The sequence below is a fragment of the Macaca thibetana genome, chromosome 7 (assembly GCF_024542745.1).
Source record: "Macaca thibetana thibetana isolate TM-01 chromosome 7, ASM2454274v1, whole genome shotgun sequence".
Lineage (NCBI taxonomy): Eukaryota > Metazoa > Chordata > Mammalia > Primates > Cercopithecidae > Macaca > Macaca thibetana.
The window spans coordinates 147,315,420-147,338,759 of NC_065584.1; the positions used below are offsets into that span (position 1 = coordinate 147,315,420).

Here is a 23,340-nt window from a genome sequence, read left to right on the forward strand (position 1 = left end):
AGCTTGTTTTTAGTTTACTGCTATTATATACAATATTTTGATAATCATTTTTATGCATATGTGTTATCATAGAGATTTTCTTATTCCTGTCATCTAGATAACCCTCTACCAGCTGAATAATAGAGCCTATGTCTAATCTTAAAATCTCACAGACATGCTTCCCTGAGGCATGGATAAATAATTTAAAGACCCTACTCCATTATGCTTTTGTAGAAAAATAATTTTAAAATATCAAAATAGCAGAGAATAAACAATTGCAAATTTTTACATTATATAAAAATACACAATTTTAAACAAGACTTAAATGCATATCAACTTAAGCAAAATTAAAAGAAACACAAATGCTTTAGTTCAATGAAATATATTTTGCATTATCTTTTTTTTTTTGGCTTTACTGCAGTATTTAATACAGGTTGTCCCTCAATCCCAAACAGAAAGGAAGCTTCTGATTTGCCCTTTATTACTGTAAAACAAAAGTCTTTCTAGATATTCCTGTCTTTGAGGTATATAAAAATTGAGGATCTTAAGTTGCCATCCAAATTTCTTTCATATGGTGTTCTTTTTTGCTATTTTATTTCACTATAATGGATTCGCCCACTGACTATCTACGTAGGACTTCTCTAAGATGGACTACACTTCCCTTGACAAACTCTAAGCGTCTACCTTCCCTCTCCTTGGAGCAAACAGAAAGGGAAGCACAGCCAGACTGTCTCCCGTTCTCAGGGCCTAGCACAGCACCTGGCACAGAGGCACTGGCAAACATTTCTCCAGATTCTGATATTGAATCCACACCACACCCACAGCCACAGTCTGAGCCCTCAGGATGTGCTCTTCCCCTCAAGACTGCTCTGTCTTCAATAGTTCATGAGAATTATCCCAACTTTATTCCATTAAGAGCCTGGTCTTGAGTTCTGACACCACATTCCAGGCAAATGTGCAAATGTCTTCCCAAGTGCATCTTTGTTTCCCAGCTGTGCTTTTGTTTGAACAAGAGAATCACAAGGTGCTATTTTAGCAGAGGAATCTTATGGGAAATAACCCCTCAGGTTGACTGCTCCTGTGCGTTGGAAACTATAGGTTCCCATAGGTCATGGGGTGTGAATTTAGAGCTGAATTGTTAAAGGCAGCAGGGTAAGGTCCGAGGATCATTCCGGTCATTCACTTCTGTCTACCTGCCTTGAGCCAAGAATCGCTTCTGGCTCTGGCCCACGTGGGCAGTAAAGGAAGAAGCTCCAGAACTCATCTCCCCACCAGAACCAGGAGTCCACGGTCAACTCCAGGGCAATGTGGGAAGGGACCCAGGAAGTTCAATAATGCAGGGAAGAGGCAAGAAAAAGAAGTACCAGAGGCAAAGACCTTAGGACACTGGAGGCACCCAGTCAAGGGGAATTGTTTTCACTGCTACGATGATAAGAAATAACCTTACCAGGCTAACTTACCTCTCACAGCCTCGCCTACTGCCTTTGTCTTCTTCTGCCCTCTCCTAAATGCTCCTTCTTGCCTTAAGCTTTCTCTCTGAGTGGTCCCTTTGACATTTCCACAAGGATCCCAACATGCCCACCATTGGATCCATGCCTGCCCTCAGCCTGAGCCCCTCTACTGGCCTGGGCTCACCCTCTCTAGAATCATGGTCCTATTGGGCTCTCCTTCTCCATCAACTACCTGCCACCAAGGTCTGTTGTCTCTACCCTTCACAGGCTTCTCAAACTGGCCATTCTCCTCATCCTGATTGCCCTGCCTTAGAGCAGACTCATCCTCTCTCCCTGGGCTGTTGGCATCTTCTCCAGCCTGGCCTCCTTCACTCCAGCCTCGCTCTTCTCTAAACCCACATTACAGTGCTACCATGGTTACTTATAAAACCCCAGGTCTGACAATATCCCCCTGGCTTTTAAATCTTCTGTGATTTAGTCCAAACTCTTTTTTCACTACACACTCCAGTGCAGGGCTCGCTATCATAACAGGAACATCCTGTGTTAAAGTTTTCCATACTGCTTGCAGCTTGTTCAAGGTTTGCAGCTGGTATTACTTTTTTTTCTTTTCCTTTTTTTTTTTTTTTTTTAAGGTCTGTAGCATTTCAGGCTTTTCAATTCCAATGAGGTTTTTTTTTTCAAAGTTCTTTGTCCATGTTCTTTTTATTTTTTTTTCCTGAGACATCCAGGATGGAGTACAGTAGCACAATCATAGCTTACTGCAGCCTCGACCTCCTGGGCTCAAGTGATCCTCCCGCCTCAGCCTCCCAAGTAGATGGGACTAGAGGTGCACACCACCATACCTGGTTAATTAAATTTTTTTTTTTTTTTAAGAGATGGAGTCTCACTATGTTTCCCAGCCTGGTTTTGAACTCTTGGCCTCAAGTGATCCTCCTGCTTTGGCCTCCAAAATTACTGGGATTATAGGTGTGAGCCACCACACCCAGCTGTCTATCCTCTTTATCATAGAGTTTAAATCTGTCTTGCAGTCTATCTGCTTTCTCCTGTAATGGTTAACTAATGTTTCTTCTGTGATTTCTCAAAGCTCCTACTGATAGTTGAACTATTTCTGTATTTCTTAAAACTTTCAAATCCATGATTAAACAAATAAGAGCTCAGAATGCATAAAATTCTTTAAGTAAATATACAGTCAGAAATGCCTGTGTTTCACACAAAACATTACACAAAGTTTAAAAAAAAAAACACTACACAAAGTAGGAATTCTAAGTTTAAATTCAAGAAGGTTAACTACATAAATGATCAGAAATGTATCTGATTCTTATACACAGCTCCACACTTGCCTGTCACCTCTCAGTGTCAACATTTATACAAGTAACACACATGCTCCTCACACAACCGGTGAATGTTTTGTGGTCATTAGCAGGAGTGATCAAATTTTAAAAGGTGCCCAGATGAACTCTGAGGAAAAAAAAGGACACTGTGCTTTATAGAGGCACATCACCGCACGGGCCCGCTGAACTATACTGCTGAGTAACTCAGTCTGGATTCTACCACTCAACCACAGAGCTTGGGTCTAGGGGGTGCTCCATAAATGCTGTGGGCCACGGAGATGGGCACACTGAGGTTTTTACAGCCAAGCATGCTGTCTCTAGCAGCAGGACCAAGCACAGCTCTCTGGGAAGAACAATCGCCCTTCCTGCTGTCGCTTCAAATGTCTGGAGTCTTTCCCTACACATCTGTGTCTCCCTTTATGGTGTGCTCATTTAAAAATGTATGTTGTAAACATTTACATTCTCCAACCTGTTCCAGTACTTGCCATAGAGAAATTTGGCAATGTGACCAGGTGCTTCCTTTCCTTGGTCCTAATACTACTGCCTTCCATCCTTAAGGGGAATCCTCTGGAACCCATATCTGGAGACTGCTGATCAATTCTACCCTATCTGTTCCTTCTTGAACAACATCCACACAGTCTAATCTGAAAAGCTGGTGTGACAGTCCCCTGCTGGACAGTATCCCTGGTGCCTGCTGCAGCATCTGCCCATATAAGCGCTCCACACACACTTATTGAAGGAATGAATGAAGACCAAGTGTATACCCCCGAGACTTAATACATCTCATGTATGTGCCCCAACTTCCTGGCACCTTTCTTCATGGCTTAACCCATGACTGGGTTAATTTGCCCCAGGCTTAGTCAGAGGCCAGACTGCAAGCCTGTGGAGGCAGGAAGGCGGAAATACAGACTTTTGTCTGGACCACCTAGACCACAACTTGCCTGTGCAATGATGGACTGCCTAACCCCTGAACTTTCTCCTCCTTATCTCTGTCCCCAGGGCCCATGTAGAAAAGAAAAGATGCTACTATCTCCAGGCAGCTGGGTGAGCAGCCTGATGCTGGGGCATATGCAGACTGATGTCATCATTTAAAGATTCTACAGGAACCTCTCCAGACAGGAGCTGGCTCCAGGCAGGCACATTTCCGTGAAGGCTCTTGCCAAAGACCATCGCTGAAGAATGTTATGTCGAAGGCGGTAAGTGGTAGAGTAGCTCGATCAGGAGGCTGTCATCCAGCTGAGCTGTAATCTCCTACCACAGAGTTGTCTAATGTAATTTGTCGAGGCAAGGCCCAGCAGATTTAACAGGATGTGTCCATCCTCGGTCTCTGCTCAGTTCTTGGCTTCTTTCTGGTCACAGTCCCCACACACAGGGGAGGGGAACTGGTTGAGTCCTGCTCTGCCATTCCTGGGCTACAAAATCAGATGCCTTTCATAAGCCCAGGCTTAACTGTAAATAGTATCAGTTTACTATTCCCTCATTGAGCACCCACTGAATGCTCAGCAAGGCTGTGAGCATGCCATGAGTCACAGCTCCTGCTCTCCTGTATCTTGCATTGTAATGGAATTAACTGATAGTTCAATGCGCAATTATCATCTGACGATAAATGCTGTGATGAAAGGTGGGGTAGTTTTTTCCTCTTACATTGGGACATATCCATATAGAAAAGTCTATACACCATGCATACAAATGAACATAATTATTAAATGGACACCAATAAAACCATAACCGAGGTCTACATTGAGATTAGTTGCCAGTTCCCCAGAAGTCCCTTGTCTACTTCTCCCTCATCGAAAGCAAATCTCACTCCACCACCTCAGTGGTAACCACTTTCCTGCCTTTGTTTTACCATATATATATATAATCCCTAAGGAATATAGCTTAATTTCACCTGTTCTAGTAATGGAGTCATCCGCTAGTATTTCTTAGCACCTAACATCTTTCATTCAAACTTATGTTTGTGACAGTCACTCATTTTGTTTTGTAGAGCTATGGCTTGTTCTTTTTAATTGTTGTATAATATCCCATCATATAAGTATACTAAAGTGTATCTAATCAACTCTTGATGGACATTTGTATTGTGTCCGGTTTTTGCCTATCTGGAATAATGCTGCCGGGAACATTCTTCTTCACGTATTCTGGTGCACATGTGCGTGAGTTTCTCTAGACCCAGGATTGGAACCGCTGGGTCATGCAGTTTTGTATGATTGGCATTGGTAGCTATTGCCAAACACTTTTCCATAGCAGATATATAAATTTTATATTTCCATCCTCAGTATATGTGAATTCCTATTGCTCTACATCTTTGTCTACATCTGATACTGTCTGATTTTTAAACTTTTGCTCATCTGTTGAATGCAAAATGGTATTTTGTTGAGTTTTATTTAATACATCCCTGATCACTCATTAGGTTGAGTGGTTTGGTTGTGTATGCTTTTTTTCCTTATGCTTCTGGGCTGTTTGGATTTCTTCTGTGAAAATGTCTGTTTAACCTATTTTTCTATTGGGTTTTCTTTTTCTCAGTGCTTCATAGTTATTTTTGTATTCTGGACATTATTTGGTGATTACATATGCCACATGTCTTCTCTTGCATTTTCATCCTATTTATGGTGTCATTTCAAGAAGTTTCTAACATAGTATATATTTATTAATCTTTTTCTTTAGGACTCCTGCATCTTGTGTCTAGGCCAAGAAAGTTTTCTCTACCTTGAAGTCATAAAATATTTTATATTGCCTTCTAAGTACGTTTATGTTTTTCCTTTCACTTTAACTTTTACTTCTGAAATAATTATAGACTCACAAAAAATTGCAAATTCTACCCCCAGTTTTCCCTAATAGCAATATCTTAAATGATTGTAGTACAATATAAAAACCTGCAAATTGACATTGGTAAACATTGCTATCAGAACTTATTCAGTTTTTACCAGTTTCTTCATGCACTCTTACGTGTGTTGAGGATGTATGTGTGTGTAGTTTTTATGCAAGTTGGTGTCACATGTATAAATTTGGCTTGCATTTTTTTGTGTTTAATCAACGAAATAGATTTTATGCACGATGTGAGGTGGAGATTCAGTTTATTTTCTCCCAAATGGATAACCAATTATTCTAGTATCATTTTTTTGAATAGTCCATCCCTTTCCCCACTGATGTGCTATGCCTTTTCTCACAAAAATCAAGTTTCTCCATCTGTGTAGGTTTGTTTCTGATCTCTCCATTCTATTCCATTGATCTATTTATCCATCCCTGCTTTAACATGGTACTATTTTAATTATATTAATACTAAATATTGCTATATGGCAGGATGATTTCCAAGATTGTGTTCTTCTTCAAGAGTATCTTGGCTATTCTTGGCTTTTTTAAAATCTTCAATAAATTCTTAAAATTCTAGAATAAAACTTTCAAGTTTCACAAATAATCTTCTTAGGATTTTATTGAAACTGTATTAAACTGCTTTGTGGAGAATTGACATCTTTACAATAGTGAATCTTCCTATCCAAGAATATGATTTAGGTTTAATTTATCTGCATTTTCTTTAATGCCTTTCAGTAAAGTGTTGCAACTATCCATGAAGAGTTTCGCACATATTTGGGTAGGTACACACATAAGTATTTTGCACTTTGTTTTTCTTATAAATATTGTTTCAGTTATACTTTCAAACTGATTGTGGAAATACAGTTGAACTTAGTGTATTAATTTTTTATTAACTTTGCTAAAATCTCATCAATTCTAATAATGTATTCATAAATTCTTCTGGTTTTTCTGAGAAGATAATCATACAATTTGCAGACCATGACAGTTTTATTTCCTCCTTTCTGATCCTTATTCTATTTCCTCTTCTTGTTTTGCTACTGGCCTGGACAAAATTGAAGAGAACTGATGATGAAACACATCCTAGCTTGAACTTGTTTGTAAAGAGAAACCATCTGACATCTTGCGATTAGATTAATGCTTGCTGTAGGCTTTTGCAAATTGGGTTAATACATTTCCTTCTTTCCTAGATTGTTTGGTGGTCATTTCTTCTAATACCTCCAACCTTCCTTTTGACATTATTTTTCTTCTAAAACATGCCCTTGAGAAGCTCCTTTAATAGAAAATGTAGTTACGGTGATCTCTCTTGATTTTTGTTTTTCTGAAAATCTTTTATTTTGCTCCCGTTCCTGAAAGTTTTATTGGTGTAAAATTCTATGCCTTTTAACTTTACTGAGGTATAAAGTATATATATCATAAAATTCACCCATTTGAAACATGTGATTCAATGATTTTTAGTAAGCTTATCAAGTTATGTCACCATTACCATAATCCAGTTTTACAGCTTGTATAACATATCAATAATATCTCTTGTACCCATTTCAAATTAATCCCCATCCTTGCTTGCAAGCCCAGGCAACCTTAGTCTCTCCTGGACATTTGCCTTTCCTGGACATTTCAAAAAAAACCAGAGTATATGTGGCTTTTATGTCTGACTTCTTTCATTTAGCGTTCCATTTAGTACTCTGCTGTATGACTCTATCTCATTGTATCCATTTGCTAACTCATGGGCAGTTGAGTTGCTTCTACTTTTCAGTCACTGATGCTGTGAACATTATACAAGTCTTTTTATGGACATAGGTTTTTATTTCTCTTGGGTAGATACTACAGGGTGTAAAGTTGTGTCATGTGTCAAGTATTTGTTTGACTTTTTAAGAAACTGCCTAACTGTTTTCCAAAGTAGCTTCCTACCCAGTAGGAATGTTGAAGAATTTTGATTTCTCCACATCCTGGCCCAAAGTTCTTGTCTGTCTTTGATTGTTGTGGTGGGTGTGAAATGGTATCTCATTGTGGTTTTACTTTGTGTTTCCTTAATACTTTTGAGCATCTTTTCATGTGCTTATTAGCCATTTGAATATCTTCTTTGGTGAAATGTCTATTCAAATCTTTTGCCTATTTTATTTTTAGAGACAGGATCTCACTCTGTCACCCAGGCTGGAGTGCAGTGGAATGATCATAGCTCACTGCAGCCTTGACCTCCTGGGCTCAAATGATCCTCCTACCTCAGCCTCCTGAGTAGCCAGGACTACAAGCAGGCACCACCGTATCCACTAATTTTTGTATTTTTTTTAAGAGACTGGGGTGGGGGGTCTCACTATGTTGACCAGGCTGGTCTTGAACTCCTGGCCTCAAGTGATCGACCTCAGCCACCAAAAGTTCTGGGATTACAAGTGTGAGCCACCATGCCCACCCTTTTGCCTATTTTTAAATTGTTTATATTTTTATTAATAAGTGGTAAGAGTTCTTTGCGTATTCTGGATACAAATTCTTTGTCACATATGTCATCTGCAAATAGTTTTTTCCAAGTCTGTATACCTTTACAGTGAGCATACGTGCCTTAGAATTTTATTTGTAGAACTTTTTAAGGCTTGGATCGAAATTGCAAAAAATCCAGGGATGAATTGTGTTTGCTCTGCCAGTCACCTGGGACACTTGGCATGATCTAAGATGGCTTCCCCACCAAGTCTGCATTCCAGACAACAGGAAAAGCCTGAAGGGAGGGCAGGACACCTTCTCTCACTGTCAGGGCAAAGGAGGAAGCTGCACATTCCCACTCACAATTCCACAGCTTAGTCACATGGTCATACCTAGCTTTAAGATAGGCTGGAAAATGGAGCATTTAGCGTGGCGGCTTTGTGCCCAGCTAAAAGTTCTATGCAAAAGAAAAATGATCCACACACATAGTAAATGACAAGGACCTGCGTTCAAACTCAGGTCTGTATGATCCAAAAGCTGTGCCCTGTGGACTACATTAAGAAGCTAATAGAATATTATTTTTAAATAGATTCCTAAGAATCCTCATTCCTCAAGTCCCCAGGCAATAAGTGACCAGAGCCAGGGCCTTTTTTTTTTTTTTTTTTTTTTTTTGGAGACCGGGTGTCACCCAGGCTGGAGTGCAGTGGCACAATCCCCACTCACTGCAACCTCCACCTCCCAGGCTCAAGTGATTCTTGTGCCTCAGCCTCCCAAGTGGCTACGATTACAGGCATGTGCCACCACACCTGGCTAATTTTTGTATTTTTAGTAGAGACGGGGGTTTGCCATGTTGGCCAGGCTGGTCTCGAACTCCTGACCTCAAGTGATCCACCCACCTCGGCCTCCCAAAGTGCTGGGATTACAGGCATGAGCCACCGCGCCCGGCCTCAACATGGGTCTTCTCAAAGGATCATCTTCTCACTATACCAGTCTGCCTCTCTGAATTATTCCTGAAAGGGACATTTTCATGGTAATCTGGGTGACATTATAGTCATTTTGTATTTTTCTAGGGAACCAGTAGTCACCCTCCCAAACACCATCCTCTCTCCTTTCTCCAGAGAACTAACTTTGCCCCTAGGCCCAGCAACTAGAATTTCTCCAGCCTGCTTTGTGGCACTCATCCCAATTCTGTGGCCTCCCAAGCATCCTCCGGCCTGTCAGGCAGGAAAACTGGGTGTCAGCCCAGAGACACTCTGCCAGGGACAATATTTGGAGCACAACGCCCCTGACAGAATGTTCACTGTGGCAGCCAGTCAGGAAATGCCATTGGCCTCAAGGCTGCACATAGAAGTATCTACTTCAGCCGGGAGGGTGCCTGAGTATGAAAATCACTGAGTTTTTTTTCTTTCCCTTGAAGATTCTTGCATGAGTTTGAGAACTAGCTAAGTGGGAGAACGGTCTGGTAATTTCAAAAGCAAGGTTTCTTTTCTCGCCTGAGTTCCCCTTAGCTGTATTGTGGGTGTGTGCCCCGGGTTCACTTCATTTCGCTCTTTGTCTGAAGGGTGGTTAATGTCTCCCTAACCAGAAATGACAAGTCCCATTCAGAGCTGAGCAAAAAGGTTAGCGAGGTTGACTTTATGTGGGAGAAATACCATAGAGAAAATAGCGAGACAATGGAAACCACTTACAACTGTAAGGAAATCGCATCACATCTGTTCAAAAGAGACAGTCACACCTGTTCTTTCCACCGTTATTAGGTTGTTCGCATCTTTCTAAAATCAGAGGAATTTACTTATCTCAGAGAGAAACTCTCACATTTGAAATTGTTCATCACCCAGCAGCATACTAAAATAAATTCTCTAAACCAGTAGACGGTAGGGGTGGGAGAAACACAAAATAGAGGACGTTGTTCGATTTAAGAAATATTTATTGGGCACCTACCATATGACAGGCATTATTCCAGGCACCATGTATAAAACAGCCATTCCCCTCCAGGGAAATGTGGCTTTGTGTAGAGAATAGTCATGCCAGCAAATAATTACAGCCAAGTGTGCTGATGCTCTGGCAGAACGAAACGCCTATGGTGGGATCCCACAGGTGAGAATCCCCTTCCCCACCCCTGGAGGTGCCTGAGCCAGGGTCGAAGGCAGGAAGGCAGAAAGAGCATTCTAGGCTCGGGTGCCAGCATGGAAACAGGCAAGAGGATGTCACTGTTCCTGGCACATTTAAAGGATCCCGAGTACTTCTGGGTGATTAAGTGCACAATGTAGGAGGTTAGAGAGGGCGGGTGGCACGCTGGGAAAAGTGGTTTGCTAACTTGCCTCCGTTGGCCCCTCTAGACCTGCTCTCGGCCTTTCTCTGCCCTGCTCTGGCCCTGGAGGCTGACTTCTGTGGGCGGCAGCACCAGGGTTCCTGGGCAGCTGCCTTCCAGTTAGGTTCAGTGCCTCAAGTGCCAGCAGCAGCTCGGATGGAGGACAGAGAGTGAGGGTGGGGTGTTTATTCTCAACAGTCCCCAGCTCTATCCTGCCCAGTCACAGTCTTGGCCATGGCTGCCTTCTCTGCCAGGCCATGGCTCCCTCCAGGCAGCCTCTCCTTCATGGTACAACCCTCTCCAGGCCCCAGCAACACTACTCTTCCCTTTGGTCTCTTTAGGGCCAGGGGCAGGGACTGTTTCTCACTGAACCCCTGGCTCCTCTCACCTGACCTCTCTGTAAATAGTCCCTTCGTTAAACTCGCCCGTTATCCTTTATGAGTGAGCCACCTGTTTCCTGGCAGGACCGTGGCTAATGCCAGTAGGTTGGTTAAAAATGCAAATCATGCTAAGAAGTTGCTTTTTGTTGTATTTTTGTTTTGTTTTTGTTTTACAATGACTGTGGCAAACTATGTTTTTGAACTCCTAAAAATTATAAACCAAAATAAGCCAGACACAAAAGATCACATATCCTATAATTCTATTTATATGAAACATCCAGAAATGGTAAATCTATAGAGGCAGAAAGCAGATTCGTTGTTGCCTGGGCTGGGGAGTGACTACCCACAAGCATGAGGGATCTTTTTAGGGTGGTGGATTGTGGTGATGATTGTATAACTCTGTCAATATATTAAACACTACTGAATTGTACACTTAAAGTAGGTAAATTTTATATGTCCAGTATACCTCTATAAAGCTGTTAAGATTATAAACAAAACATATCAATAATAAAGTTTGGAAAAGAAAAAGGTGATATATTATCACCTATAATCCCAACACCCTAACACAGCTATTATCATTTTTTCCATATTCCATTTGTATTAACTGTATTTGACAATCACAAAAACAATAACATTAACTAACATTTACTGCATGTTTACCATAGCCAAAGTGCTGGGCTAAACACATACCACATATTATCTCATTTAGTCCACAAAACAATCGGATGAGGAAGGTAGTATTATTATTATCTACACCTTATTAATGAGAGACCTGAAACTTAGAGAGATTAACTGACTGGCTATGTAAACATAATTTTCTTTTTTTTTTTTTTGTAAACTTAATTTTCTACCTTGCTGTAGTCTTGTTTCTTTTTCTTTTTTCTTTTCTTTTTTTTTTTTTTTTTTGAGATGGAGTTTCGCTCTTATTGCCCAGGCTGGAATGCAATGGCATGATCTTGGCTCACTGCAACCTCCACCTCCCAGGTTCAAGTGATTCTCCTGCCTTGGTCTCCCCAGTAGCTGGGATTACAGGCATGTGCCACCACACCTGGCTAATTTTGTATTTTTAGTAGAGATAGAGTTTCTCCATGTTGGTCAGGTTGGTCTTGAACTCCCAACCCCAGGTGATCCACCCACCTCAGCCTCCCAATGTGCTGGGATTACAGCCATGAGCCACCGTGCCCAGCCTCTTGTTTCTTTTAATGTCTGCAAAATAGTTAATTGGGTCAGTATACTTCACAATACTTAACTCTTCCCTCATTTGTAACATATGTTTCATAAAATTATGCAATGAACATCTTCATTAAAAATAACTTTATCCATATTTAGTATCTTCTTAGGATGCTTTTCTAGAAGTTGAGTCAAAGGGAGCAAGGCAATTTTAAAATTTTGGGTAGTAAAATTGGTTTCCAAGGGGCTGGGATTTATATTCCCATCTAGCAATTTTGCCCTATCCTCAGCAGCACTAGATCTGCCAAGTTTTTTAATGTTCTGCTTCATTTAGTGGATTCTTAATTCTTATTTTAATGTCCATTCATTTAACTACTAGAAAGGTTTGGGTTTTTTCTATACCAGTTGAATTTCCTCATTTGTAACTTACCTATGTATTCAGCCCATTTGTTTATTATAAATTATTAATGATTTTCTTACTGATGTACATGAGTTTTTAATAAACATATAAACCTCTCATGTTTTATCTGTTTCTCTCATTTGCCTATTTATTTTACAAATTGATTTTATGTATTTTTACAAAATGAAATTGATTTCTCTTTTCCTTTGTGAATTTTCTATTGCCTCTAGACTTTCAAAGGCATTGCTCTCCAAGGCTTTAATAACATTCAGTTATATTTTCTCTTGTGTTTTTTCTGTAGCAATCTTGCATCTAAAAATAACCCCTCATTTATTTTAATGTATAGTTTGAGATGTGGGCCTAAATTTTTTTGTCCCCAAACTATTATCCAACTTTTCCAATACCAAATATTATATCCTTTCCCACTGTTTTGTGATGCTTCCTTTATCATATACTATATTCTTATAAAAGGTCCATTTTGCTCCAAAGTCACAGTTTAATAATCTTTGTTTGATAATATGGTTTGGTATTTGGTGGGTCTAAAAACTCTCACCTGGTCATCCACGAGAGGTCAGGCCATCCCACTTGTAGGGCACCAGGTAACAGGTGGAAACAGGGTGCTCTCCTGCCACTCACCACAGCACACAGGTGAGGCTGTTGATACGGTTTGGGATGGTGTATTAGACTGTTATCACACTGCTAATAAGGACATGCCCAAGACTGGGTAATTTATAAAGCAAAGAGGTTTAGTTGACTCATAGTTCCACATGGGATGGGGAGGCCTCACAATCATGGCAGAAGGTGAATGAGGAGCCAAGTCACAACTTACATGGTGGCAGGCAAAGAGAGCGTGTGCAGGGGAACTCCCATTTATAAAACCATCAGATCTCGTGAGACTTATTCACTATCACGGGAACAGCACAGGAAAACCCACCCCCATGATTCAATTACCTCCCACTGGGTCCCTCTCATGACACATGGGAATTATGGGAGCTAGAATTCAAAATGAGATTTGGGTGGGGACACAGCCAAACCATATCAGATAGGGAGTGTTCTAGAACCCTGGGGGTGACTGAGAACCCCAAAGAGAAGAGTGGAGTTAGTAAGAAACCTGGCCCTGGGATGCTCAGAACAGGGCCAGAAGAGACTTTCAAGACAATTTTACCCAATTCCTTCAGTGTACAGAGAAGAAAACCTGGCTGATAAGACTAAGTCTTTTGCCCAAAGTCACAGAGGTAGGAAGTGGCAGAGCTGGGATTAGATCTGGGTCTCCTGGCTGCTGGTTGGGGGCTCTCTAATGTTCCTCGGGGAAGAAGGTTCATGGGAGGAGAGGACCATGTGGGCTGCAGCATCAGGGAAGGCTTCAAAATCATGAAGATGGCTTATATACAGATACCACTTTACTCAATCCTTTCACCTGGTATCTCCATTGGCTCTCACCCCAACCCTTCCATCAGGTCCTGTGCAGAGCCTCTTAACCGCATTCCCCATGACTGGCCAGGTTAACCAGCTTCCATTCTCTGCCCCAAACACAGCAGTTGATGATCCCAGCTAGCAGCTTATCTATAACACGCCTCCACACTTCTGCTCTCCAAATGAGTAGAACATTCACCGAGAATCAGTTATTCATGTTCCCAAATCTATTTATGCCATACCACTTATACTTGACACCATGATTATGTAATTTAACCAAAAGGAACATAAACCAAAAAAGAAGAGTGTGGAACAAAAGACATTGTTGCTTTTTATGTCAAACACATTGCTTTAGGAAAGACTTGATAAAAGTGAATCACTAAGAAACTTGTTCAATGAGGTGTGGACGAGATAACTGTAAAAAAACAAGAGCAAGTTTGTATAAATCTAGAAGGATTCCGCACTCAAATTGCTTCAAGAGTATGTTGGATTCTCTCTTCTTTATGAAAACACACTGGAAATTATTAGTGTAGCTTACGCAAGACAGAAAAGTAGAATTTTCATCACCAGGTTCTTTGAGAAAAGGCCTTTGATCCACACCAAAAGAGGTTATATGTGTCGTATTTTATGATTTCTCACCTTGATCAAATTCTTTGGTTAACCAACCAACTACTAGTCCCAATTATATAGGACAAGAGACCTTCCAATGATAAAATTTTCATTTTCAGATGAGTTGTCCAGGCTCCGAGAGCATGTCAAACTCTGAGAGGCACACAGGCAGGGATGGGGTCCAATGGCAGCCACAGGCATGGGATGCAGTATGATACCACAGGAGGCATCCCATGGGATGTGGTACAACACCGCATTGGGCCCAAATTCCAGCTCCACTCTAACCAGTGGTGCAGTCTTGGGCAAATCATTAATCCTCTTTGTTGCTGTGTTTGAGACAAGGTCTCACTCTGTCACCCAGGCTGGAGCGCAGTGGTGCGATCTCGGCTCACTGCAACCTCCACCTCCCAGGCTCAAGCAATCCTCCCACCTCAGCCTCCCAAGTAGCTGGGACTACAGGCATGTGCTACCACGCCCAGATAATTTTTTGTATTTTTTGCCATATTGGCCAGGCTGGTCTCGAACTCCTGAGCTCAAGCGATCTGCTGCGCCCTCCTCAACCTCCCAAAGTGCTGGGATTGCAGGTGTGAGCCATCATGCCTGGCCTCATTTGTTCTCTTTAAGTTCAGTTTGCTCGTGTGTTAAATAATACCTGTCTTGGATTATTGTCTAGGTGGAGGGAAAGGATGTTGTCTACACCCAGCACGGCACCAGACCCATTTGAAAATGTGAACTTCCTTGTCTGACTGTAAATGAAAGAAGGGGGATGAAATGAGCTTTGGTGGGTGGACTGGATGTGGGTAAGTGGGAAAGACAGATGGCATCCCTCCTCATCAGTGAATTCCAACTCACAGAACAAGGCAGTCTTTGGAAAGGGGCATGTGGTAAGTTATCCTAGGTACACATTCAGACCCTGTGCCCAGGGACCAAAACAAAAGGCTCCTGGGAGCAGAATGCAGAGACCACACTCAAGCCGAGCAAACGGGGCTGCAGGAGCCTGCAAGAGTTGGGAGCTGCCACAGGAACTGGCTTTGGGAGAAGTCCATTTGCAGGGGGTCGCACAACCTTGTGCTCTGTGGACCTGGGAAAGCGTTCTAAGTCCTGGGACCTGTAAACTGTTTTCCCTGGTAGTTGAGCCCTGTGACTTCCCCAGCTGCTGAGTCTAGAAATGAGGAGTGCCTTGGCTTCAGTGTGAGAAGAAGCCCCAGTTTCTCAGAACACATCTGTGGGGGTGTCTGACTCTGTCTTTCTATGTCTCTGTCTCCGCTTCTGTCTCTGTCTGTCTCTTGCTGTCGCTCTGTGTCTGTCTCTCTATGTGTCTCCGTGGCTGAGTCAGATGGAGGAGTCCTGTTTCACTGCTTAGCAGTTTTTATCCTTCCTAGTACCCGTTCCCAGCCCATAAGATGCAGAAAGAGCTGTTGCTAGCGTGAGTTATTTTTGTCAGCTGAGTCACCATGCCAGAAAGCAAGAAATGACCCGCTTTATGTCTGCTCTGAGGAGCTGGAACCAGCTGGGATCTCTGGACCACTGAAAGCCCTGGAACGTTGCCCATTTGAGCCCAGCGTCCAGCCCCTAAATGGAGAGGGGCAGCCAAGGACACATCAAAAGGCCTGGCCTGTCCCATCCCTGCCGTCGGGGCCTGCCCCAGTGATGAAGACTGTCAGGGGTCACCGACTCCCATCTGCAGCCTCAGGGCTTTACTCCCTGCTGAGAGGGACTGCAGCTCATTCTGACCATATCATGGTTAATGCTGCCCCAGTCCTTGGCTGCCTGGCCTGCTAGACTCTGCGTTCCTTCAGGCAAGGGAGCACGCCTGTTTACAGCCCTTTAGCACATATCATAGTGGCTGGGACACAATAGGTGGTCAACAAGCATTAGCTCTGTTCCCTTCACTGCGGCTCTGCAGGCAAGCCAGCTGCATCTCAGCTCCTCTACCTTTAGCCTCGCTCCTGCCTAAAATGCCCTCTCATATCCTCCCCGTAGCCACATCCAACCCAGGGTCCTAGCCCTGGCCCTGTCCACACAGCCTGTTCTCCAACCCTGCAACCCCCTAAGATGCTTCCCCTCTGGCCCCCGCAGCACCTGCTTCCCTTCACTCCCCTGCACCCTCCTGAAATCCTAGGCATATGTGGACATGCATATTTTTCTGGGAAATCTCAAAGGAGTCCTTGGCCCCCAAGAGCTTTAGAACTATTGGGAGGGAATGGGGAAGCCTGGAAAGGTATTGAATGATACATCCCTTTAGTAAGACAGAGCTGGCAGGGTACAGGGGGTTCTCCTCCATTTCTTTTGTAGGGCTTCCTCTTTGGGTGGGAAGCTTTGAGGAGGCTCCAGGCTGTGGTGTCAGGGTGTGCTTTCTCCGTGACAGCATTCAGATAAGACGAGTAGTCTCTGTCTCCCTCTCCATCTGACTGTCTCTATCTGAATAACAAGGCTTGTTTTTTGTTTGTTTGTTTGTTTTCCCCCCCACATTCTGGACAGTTTTAAAGCAGAAATCGTTTTAGCTCAGTGAGAATTGAAACTAGAGAGAGAGTGAATCACCCTGGTCTCATCTAAAATAGATAACAAGGCTGAGTTTGGTGAGAGCTGGAGTCAGCCATTTACTTGGACACCAGGCACAGCTGCAAGAAGTGATACCTCTTGTAAATAAATCACCCTCTGGCAGCCTCACCTTGGAATATTTATAAGGAAACAGACCTGGGAAGGACAAACTGTAAATCTAGGCTGCAAAGGTTATTGGAAGAAGCACTTTACACTGTATACAGAAAGTTTGATGCTTGGTCGCCTACAGGAAGACAGAGGAGAAAGAAAGGAAAGCTACCAGTTTTATTAGGCAGGGAAATGGTGTATTTCATTTTCAACAGTGGCCTGGCCTTGTGTATATCTGTGAGCCTTTCTCATTACAGGATCAGGAAACGTACAGGGAGAGTCTGCCTGTCCTCCTTCCTAACCTCCAAGCTTTGGTAAGCCGGCCCAGGGCAGGATGCCCTCAGATGCCTGAAGGGGTCCCCAAGTTTGCTCCCAAATTATGTCAAAGCCCCAATCTGCACCATAGGCCACAGGAAAGCCCAGGCTGGCCCCCCTTCTCTGGTTGTAATATTGATGAAGCGCTTTGGGTGAAAGGGGATCTTCCATGGAGAAGAGATACAGCTGGGCCCAGTGGAGTATCCATGTACATTTACCTCGGTGCAGAGCCAGACGCTGCAAGTGGACTCCCAAGTTCAATGAGCACAGTGTAACCTTAAGCAGGCTGCCGCCTCTCTGAGCATCTTCCCCACCTCCACCCCTCCCGCCACGCGGTTTTTGTCTCATCTATTAAATTAAATTCTTCCAGGGACAATGGGGAATCACACCCCTCCCCATAAGGAAAGCCTCAGAGCACCCTGGGAAAGGAGTCTCGTGGTATGGCGGAAGGAGCACCGGGCAGGGCATGGGGAGCACTGTGCTGTGTGGCCTTGGAAACTTGATTCAGACCTTGTGGAATCCTCATCAGCCACAGATCATTCAACAACCATTTGTGTATTGCATGCATGCCCTATGTGCACCACTATCATAGGGAATGGGGGTAAAAAGATGCAAAAAGCAAGTTCCTGAACCTCCCAGGAATCAAGAATTTGAAAGAACACAGACACGTGAGTTCGAGTACAATGAAGTACATTACTGATGGAGAGACAGAAGGTGCTAGCAGGCTGAGTGGGAGGTACGTCTCCCAGCCTAGGGGGAGAGGTTGTAATAGGAGGTGGTGTCTGAGCTGGTTGCTAAAGGATGAGTAGAGGTGAGCCAGGCCAAAGAGAGGGACGGGAGGCACAGCCATCCAGGCAGAGTCCCAGAAGGGGGAAATATCACGGAAAAACTGTGAACATTTTGGTGTTGCTGATAGAAATGGCAAGAAATGAGTCTGGATCTTTATATTTTAGAACCAAATATAAAGGGCCTCGGACCTGTTTAAGAGGATTGAACCCTATATTTTCAAATGTAGCCCAGAGCATATCACTCCTCTACTCAAAGCTCTGCAGGTTTTACTTCAGTTTCCCCTGCAGTGTCTTTACAACGGCCCACAGACCCAACATAGCTTGGCTTCCAGGTGCCTGTCTGATCTTATCTCCTTCCCATGTCCACCCGCCTGTACCCTCTCACCACGTTCTCCCTCTCCCTCAAACCACCCAGGCAGCTCCTGCCCAGGCCCTTGGCGCCACAGTTCCCTCTGCCCTAAATGTGCCTTTCCCAGATACCTTCACGGCTCACTCCCTCACCCCCTTCAAGTCTTCTCGAAGTGTTACTTCTCCATGAGGCTGCCCAGACCACCATGCGGCACCCTCCGGTCCTCATTCCACACTCCTGAAGCTCCTGACCCTTTTCAGTAGTTTTCTTTCACAGCATGTACCACCTCAACATACTATATAATTTTCTGATGTATATGCTTTTCTTGTTTATTTCTATATTATATTCACCCAACTAGAATATAAACTTGACAAGGGCAGGTATTTTTGTCTGCCTTGTTTACCGCTCTGTCCCCAGCACCTAGAACAGTGACTAGCACGCAACAGACTCTCACCAGATATTTCCTAATTAATGAGTGACCAAGCTAGGGAACCACTGATAGGCATTAGGTGGGGGACATACTCAGATTTACAAATTAAAATCACTCTAGCTGAATAGTGTAGACTCACAATGGCTATTCTCCACCTTTTTCATCATGACCCACAGTAATACATTCATTTAAACTATGACCATGAACACACATAGAAGTCTAACTGAAATAAAAGTTTCATGAAACAGTAGTTTCACTTTTCACTGTTTGCAGTGTTTTGTATTCTATTCTACTCTACTCTTCTATTCTATCCTAGTCTATCCTAGTCTAGTCTATGCTATGCTAGTCTATCCTAGTCTAGTCTATGCTATGCTAGTCTATCCTAGTCTACAGTATGCTATTCTAGTCTATCCTAGTCTATGCTATGCTATTTTACTCTATGCTATGCTATTCTAGTCTATCCTAGTCTATGCTATGCTATTCTATCCTAGCCTATGCTATGCTGGTCTAGCTATACTACAGCTACTTCATTTTTAAAAACATATAGTGGTCTAGGTACAGTGGCGCATGCCTGTAATCCCAGCTACTCAGGAGGCTGAGGCATGAGAATTGCTTGAACCTGGGAGGTGGAAGTTGCAGTGAGCTGAGATCACACCACTGCACTCCAGCCTGGGCAACAGAGAGAGACTCAGTCTCAAAAAAAAAAAAAAAAAAAAAGAAGAAACGCATATTGGTTGTGGTTGCAAACTACTAAACTGATTTCACAAACTACCAATAAATCAAGGCTAACAGTTCAAAAAGCACTGGCATAATTTTCTGGGGTTAGATAGTGATAATAATCATACATCATTGTAAATACACTAAACATTACTGAATTGTAAATTTTAAAATGGTTAATATGGTGAATCTTATATGAACTCTATCTCAATAAGAGCACATATTTTTAACAGTATAGAGGATTAATTGAAAAGAAACCAACCAGGAGATAGTAAGACCAATTAGGAAAATGATTATAATGATCCAGGTGAGAGATGTTAAGTAGGTAAAGGTAATTGAAATAGAGAAGCAGGACGATTCCAGAACTATTTAGGAGGTTAAATTGGAAAGTGTGAGGGTTAGGAAGAATCAAGGGTAATTCTAGAATTCTGCTTTGGGTACTAGGGGACGGTGATGCTACCCTTTGAAATCAAGAACACCGGCTGGGTGTGGTGGTTCACGCCTGTGATCCTAGCACTTTGGGGGGCCGAGGCAGGCAGATTGTTAAGCTCAGGAGTTCAAGACCAGCCTGGGCCACAACAGTGAAACCCTGTCTCTACTAAAATACAAAAAATTAGCCAGGCGTGGCAGTGTGTGCCTGTAGTCCCAGCTACTCAGGAGGCTAAGGCAGAATTGCTTGAACCTGGGAGGTGGAGGTTGCAGTGAGCCGAGATTGTGCCGCAATACTCCAGCCTGGGCAACAGAGCGAGACTCCATCTAGTCCCAGCTACTCGGGAGGCTGAGGCAGAAGAATGGCATGAACCCAGGAGGCGAAGCCTGCAGTGAGCCAAGATGGCACCACTGCACTCCAGACTGGGTGACAGAGCAAGACTCTGTCTCAGAAAAAAAACAAAACAAAACAAAACACAGCCATTGCAGATAGGATACCATTTTTATTTTAAAAATAATTTACAAGTGTGTACTCACATAGTGGTCAAGGCATAGAAGAGCTCTGAGGCCACACACCACACCACTGGCCAGCCAGGGAAGCCCGCAGTGTGAGAGCAGAGGTCCCCCAACATTCAGTGGGTGGGCAGTGGGACAGGAGACATGGATACCTGGGTGGGAATGGATGCAGAAGACCCCAGAGTATGCAATATTGTGGGAACCAGGAGAGCAGAGACTTTCAAGAAGTAAGGTGACCACCGGGACACGCAGAGATGAGGAGCCCAGGAAGTGTCTGAGGAGGCAGCAAAGATAAAGTCCGAAGGGCAGGAGGCTGGAAGGCCAAGCCCCCCTGAGGACCTCTGATAAATGGGCTTTCAGGAACAGCTCTCTCAGGTGTCTCACAGCCTCAGAGGCAGTCAGGCCTCAGGCAGAAAGGCCAGCTTGCCTCCATTGTCTCCCCCACCTTCCTTCATTCTCTCTGTATTAGTCTGCTCTCTCTCTGCTAATAATGACATACGCAAGATTGGGTAACTTATAAAGGAAAGAGGTTCAATGGACTCACAGTTCCACATGGCTGGAGAGTCCTCACAATCATGGCAGAAGGCCAAGGAGGAGCAAAGTCACGTCTTCCATGGCAGCAGGCAAGAGGGCACGTGTGGGCGAACTCCCCTTTTCTCTCTCCCTGTAATGACTTTTGGACATGGGGTCCAAGTGGCCTCAAGATACCCCCAAAGGAAATTTCTTATTAACAAGATTTCCCCATGTGAGCTGGGCAAAGGGTGGGGATCCATGGCAACACCCAGGGCCAGACTGGGTGGAAATAGGAAAATGGACAGTTTCACTTTGTGGGGGGGAAATATGTACAATTATCTACTCAGCTACACACAGTTCTCATACGATTCGGATAATAGTCTTCTACCAGCCACCCAGAGATGGAGCCCAGCTATGAGATCCCGCCTGAGGACAGAGAGAGGCTGTCTGGGAGGGAGGCACTGAGATCTTTCCAGATAGGTGTCAGGATCTGGACAGCATTTTAAAAACCCTTTCAGAGAAGCACGGCCTCTCCAGAATAACAAAGTAGATCGCTTGAGGGTCCAGAGAGACAGAAGTAGGAGAGGGAGTGAGAGGGCTTCTGATTATCAACGGAATAAAAGTGTTTCTATTTGCTGTTCAGCTCAGGAAAGCATCAACTCCAACAACAATCATGAAGCCCCTGTCACCTACAAAGCAAAACAATCACGGACTGAGAGGGATACAGACCAGCCTCCTTCTACCCTGTACAGCACCTTTGTGTGAAATAGAAAAAGTCACCTCTCTCTCTGGGCCAACCCGGACCCTTGCCAGGGAGCAGAGGTCAGGCTACATCAGCTCCCACCAGCTCCCCCTCAGCTGGGTACTCTTGTGCAGTGTCCAACCTAAACAACCAAATGCAGCATCCCCAGACACAGATGAACATGGCAGGGCCTTCAGCTCCCAGAAGCTCATAAACTGGTTGGCAAAGAAATGTGTATAGCCAGTCGATGAACAAAAGCAGCTTGTGGGAAATGCTAAAACAGAAACGCAAATGGTGGGTCCTATTGCTAGGAGAGATTCATTCTGACAGGGAAATCTGGGAAGGCTTCCTGAGGAGGTAGAATTTGAGCTGGACCCTGAAATGTTGGCAGATATGAGAGTGGAGAAAGAAGGCACAGTATTTCAAGGTGTCTTCTAGGAAGCAGATGTAGATTGTTGGGGCTGGAGGAGAAGAGAGCCAGAAGAATGGAACAGAGGCCTAAGGAAGATGTAGGAGTTAAGAATAAGGTCCAAATTGTGGAGCACTTCAAGTGTCTCATTGAGGTATGTGCCCTTGGAGGAAGCCAGAGAAGGTTGGAGTGGAGAACTCCCTCTCCAGCCTGGCATCCTGGGTCCTTCTCAGAAGTGGGGTTGTCATGGAAGAGGAACTCACACTGTTGCCTTCCAAAGGTACCTCTAGCTGACATGTGCAACAGCTAAGGAAGCCCATGAGTCAGGTGTCTGCAGGACCATGCCATGCAGAAGGCAGCTTAAAACATTAGTGCTGACTCATCAACAGGATAAGGAGAGTCTAGAGAGCCCATCCAGGTTTATTTATCAGAGGTCGGCTCAAACAGCCCTGGCCCTACTTACATGGTGGAGGGGACACACCTGCTCTGCCTGAGGGTCCCAAGAGACATGAACCTTCTACCAAAGGTGAGAGGAGCAAGCATGTGCTTCAAAATCCAAGAATGCAGCTCAGTCTCATGGCACTACCTGGCCAAAGTAATCCTGGTCACTAGGAGCAGGGTCTTTTTGCCCTGGAATTTCTCAATCCCAAACAGCTCAGTACTCCTCATTCTCTGCTCCTACCTTAGACAGGCAAGCATTGCATGCCTGTCATAGCCAACTACTTTATCCTCCTGAAAAGTCTCTCCCATGATTTCTCCTACATCTCTGCTACTCAACATGTGATCTACAGACCAGTAGCATCAACATCACCTGGAGCCTTATGGAAGTGCAGAATCTTGTGCTCTATCCCAGACCAACTGAGCCAGAATCTGCATTTTCACAAAATCCCCAGGCAATTTGTATATGTTGAACTCTGAGAAGCCCATCTTATACCATAATCTCTCCTGCTCTTCTCATAACACCCTGGCCACTCCTCCTCAGTCTTCCTTGAGGACATCTTTACCAGCCCCTTTTAATGCTGGGAGGCTCTCTGCTTTTTTTCCTTCTGCTTCTGCCCCTCTTCCTGGGTCATCTCAGCGACTACCATGGCTTCAAATATCATCTGCCTCTCATGGACTCCTCAGTTTATATAAACACCACAGACCACTTTTCTGGGTGCCTGACTCAGATCCAAATACCTATGAGATGGCTCCAACAGACTCTTCAAATTCCCCA

At 43.8% G+C, this 23,340-nt stretch overlaps 1 pseudogene; it reads left to right on the forward strand.

The window, feature by feature from the left end:
- Positions 1-23,340, forward strand: part of LOC126959299 (Y-box-binding protein 1-like) — a 90,504-nt pseudogene that overhangs the window by 61,018 nt on the left and 6,146 nt on the right.